The following is a 4,393-nucleotide window of genomic DNA, read 5'->3' as shown; positions in this document are numbered from 1 at the left end:
ATATATATATATTATATATATATTATATTATATTATTTACACAAACACACAATACTACTAATACATATATATATATAATATATATATATATATATATATATATATATATATATATGTGTGTGTTTGGTGTGTTGTGTGTGTGGTGTGTGTGTGTGTGTGTGTTGTTGTATGTATATATATAAATGATATATATATATATATATATATATATATATATATATATATTGTTGTGTTATATATATGTTTTATGTATATTATTAGTATTATATATATGATTTTATAGTATATATATAATTTATATATATGCATAAATCTATCAATCTATCCGTGTGTAGATAGATCAAATTTATATACAAATCGACAGTTCCAGCAGGAAAGATTTAGCTATTTATCTGTAAATATGCATTTAACTGTATTTACATTTTTCTTTAATTCTAGTATTCTGTATGCCATATGCGAAATGTAGTTTATTAATCACTATTGTTATTGTTGTGCTACTCTCATATGACACCCTACTCTATGCTTCCCATGTCTGATAGAAAGTACTTCCACCAGTGTCAGCTAGTCCAGTGTTCTTCAAACTTTCTTCATCACGATCCAGTTTGGTTTTGTACACTACCTTCACGACACAGTATGTCCATTCTATCGCACCTTCCTCTCAACATTTTATTAATTTATGTATATATGTATATATATTATTTATTTATTTATCTCTTAATTTCTTTTATTATCGTTATTATTATTATGTAACGATACACTGAACATGAGCTTGCACCGGGAATATAGTGCCATTTCTGTATGCAGAATTATGTTTTCATCTTTCACAAACGGTTAGATTACATTAGAGCTGATAATGTAGACTTAGAAGTGTATGAAAATGGATGGGATGCAGGATCGTGGGAGACAGGGAGATACAAACACACGCGCGCAAATGCAAACACAAATACACGCACAAAGTCACACATAGAAAAAAGACTGAGAGAAATAGACAAGGAGGATGTCAGTCTAAATATCACTGTGGTGGGGTACTATGGCTTCGTAGCCAATATTAATCTATTTCTGATGGTTCACTGTCAAGTTGATTCCTATGAAGTGGTAGCGTGAATGGAAACCAACTGACTCCCCGTATATACACCTCGGTATTATCCTGTGAGAATAATGTTAAATAGATTACTTAAATCGAATAAAACAATGAAAAAAGATTATTAAGATTTAGTAATATTCACAAGCTCAGTATACCATATAAATTCTTTAAAACTCTTTTTTTATATTTAATATTAAAATCAAAGAATCATGTTCAGTTCCTATGCACAAAGAAAATAGCCAGGAAAACAGGATTTACGCCGTTGTTTCGAAGAGAACGAATCTATTTTCCGCTCAGCGCGGCTTATATTTATAAAGTTCGTGACGGCATAAGCCACGCCAAACATCGTTCGTAAAAATTAAAGGAAAGGCACTAAAATCATTAATGAAATTATCTTCATAACTAGATGAAACATAAAAAAAATACATGCTTGATGTGGAGTAGGCAGAAAGAAGTACAATAGATATAAGATGACGTTAAAAAAGATGTTTCTTAAAATGAAAGCAAACTTTCACAGAGAGAAAAAAGTAACAAAAAGTAAGGCAAAAATAGGAGATAATCTAAAATGATATAGGTAACCATAAAGCTCACAGAAGAAGCGAGAAATAATTGGCGACAAATGAATCGCAGATGACAGGACGGGATCAAAAGACAAACTCAAACAAAAATGTCTTGTACGAACCAACCTAAAATGGAACAATAAAACAGAAATAAATGAACATAAGTAAACAGAGAAATCTAAAGAGGACGATTGCAGCAAGCATTGACCGGGCTGCGAGATGTCAGGGCGCGCGAGGGTACGGGAGGCTGGCGGCGAAATGAGGAAGAGATGGCAGGCTGCGGGCGGCCACATTACACTAGTAAGGCCATCATAGTGTCATTAATAGTAGCCGATTCCTCGGTAGTATAGTGGTTAGTATCCCCGCCTGTCACGCGGGAGACCGGGGTTCGATTCCCCGCCGGGGAGGCTTTTGGCTTCCTTCGAACAGGTTTTGGCTTTAAAAATAAGCACCTTGACGTCCGGACACTTTTTAACACTGTATTCACTAAAATAGCAACTAAATGAGTCTTCCCAAGAACTATTTATGTTCCCAGCCACCAGAGTATCTGAAAGCATTTCTTCATCCTTTCGGGATATAGAAAAACAATCTAGTGCTCATTAGAATTTTTAAAGAGAAATGTATGCAGTTTGTATCTCGTGCAATTCTTTTCCTGTGATTTCACTTCTAGAAGTTTGTGGTCGTTTCCCTTCACTTTATTTTATTCACGTGTCTGACTGGCTTCCTACGTCACCATCATAAGATTTTCATTACAGCAAGACACAAATGTCTGTGTTGCTTGTATACAGTATGTTTGTAAGCATGTGCTTGTGTTCGCATGGGCTACATACTTATCATACCAATTAATACTCTTAATAATAACATTAAGGATGTGTAATACATATCTTGCACTTAGGTTATATTATAATAGTGATTGATTAGCTATTCAGTTAATATCTATGTGAAAAATATGGGCGGATGAATGTATTATATATATATATATATATATATATATATATATATATATATATATATATATATATATATATATTCATATATTATAATATATAACATATATATATATATTATAATTTTTAATTATATTCTATATATAATAGTTACATATATAAATTGGCGAAATGCAAAAGCCGGAAGCAATATGTATACTGATTCCCATTTACAGCTGCTTTCAATTATGCACTTCGATATGCTGCAGACTATATACGTTTCACATATAGTTACAACTACTTTGGGGATATACTGGCTATTTCAAGTATCAGTGACTGGACTAGTCTTTACGTTTCAGCCATTCAAGGTTATCACATTAAACTTGCAGATCTAAACTCATGAAATGCTTTTTGCATTGGCGCTGGAAGTGAAAGTTGTGATGTCGGACATTGACAGACTTATGTGTTAAGGTTATATGGGATAGCATAACAACATTCTAAATAAATATGTTAACAACCACCATCTTAAACAAATAATAATATGGTAAGTAGACCAGGGATGTGTAGGATAAGTGTTCTTTACTGGACGACTCGGGCAGATCCCCGAGGATGCTCGATCTACCTGAGGGTGTGGGTGGGGACTGGGTGGGGAAAGGCAGGGGCCACGGGCAGCAAGGGCGGCTAATGCAGGTCGAAGAGTTGTTCGTCGAGAAGCTACAACTGGAAAAAATAAAAGAAAAAAATAAAACCCTGACCTAAGAACAGACTCCGTAGATATGATATATCCTAGAATCTATAAACATATTACTGATCATATGATGCTTATGTCTTATAGGGTAAATAACCCTACGGAATTCTGCAGAGCCGTTCTCGGTCACGAGTTTTCAGCCACAGGAAGGACTCGACCGTCGTAGATGAAATGATGGGCGGAATGCAGACCCTGTAAAAGAGAATAACGATGAGACTCACTCTCTTCATAGTGTGCAGAAATATTTTATTTATACCACGAAGTATCTATTTTGAACGAGTTTCATATCCTTTATTTGTAGAAACAGTTTACTTGACAATACATCCCTCACAATTTTCATATTATTTTTGTCACTTTTGCAAGCGCTATTCTGCGAAACAAAACTGACACGCTATTCATAGCCATCAGCCAGGGAACACTAAATATCAAATAAGGGATATGACTGTAATCAATTTCTGACTATCTTGTTCACAGAGGAAGAACCAAATCATGGCATGCGCATATAATCATGCATAGTTTTGTACGAGTGCCTTGGTATTGTAGCGTTTAGGGGCAGAAAATCGTCATCTTAATAATAAACTTGAGAACGTTTTTGATTATCTTGATCATCATCATTACTGCCATATACAATATTTTCAACTGCAGTGACACACTTATTCAGTACACTCTTTACAAGCTTAGCTAGTTAGTGAAGACAGACAGTCCAGCGTCGGGTGAAGTGAATATAAATCAAAAGTAGTGTGATACATAGGAAAAAAAAAAAAAAAAATGTGCTGGTAAAATAAACCTATCAGGTGATGGGTGTCCAGGTATATGGCGTCTATGGAAGAGAAACAGCGATTTAAACTTGAGCTTTTACCATAGGCTGACAAGTTGTGATAAGTAAACTAAGCAAGCAAGAAGGAAGGGGCACCCATTGCCCAGCATGGCACTCGTCCTGGAGGTCATGATTAGTTTGAGTTGCGGTTTAATCGGTTCTTGTGGAAATCAAGGCGAGGAGGTTGTCCATAGCACGTAGGCACATAATTGCTTGAGAAATTCCCTTTAGTGCCAACCCCTTGGAGGGCAATAAGAC

General features: G+C 35.0%; 1 non-coding gene across 1 annotated transcript; it reads left to right on the top strand.

Annotated features, from left to right (window-relative positions):
- The first annotated feature begins 1,979 nt into the window (after window positions 1-1,979).
- On the top strand, window positions 1,980-2,051 carry Trnad-guc. The gene has a single exon. It is a non-coding gene; the product is annotated as a tRNA-Asp (tRNA).
- Window positions 2,052-4,393: the final 2,342 nt, after the last annotated feature.

Source organism: Penaeus monodon, chromosome 9, assembly GCF_015228065.2.
Source record: "Penaeus monodon isolate SGIC_2016 chromosome 9, NSTDA_Pmon_1, whole genome shotgun sequence".
Classification (NCBI taxonomy): Eukaryota; Metazoa; Arthropoda; class Malacostraca; order Decapoda; family Penaeidae; genus Penaeus; species Penaeus monodon.
Note: the sequence above shows the minus strand (reverse complement) of the source record. Positions and strands in the feature narration are given on the sequence as shown.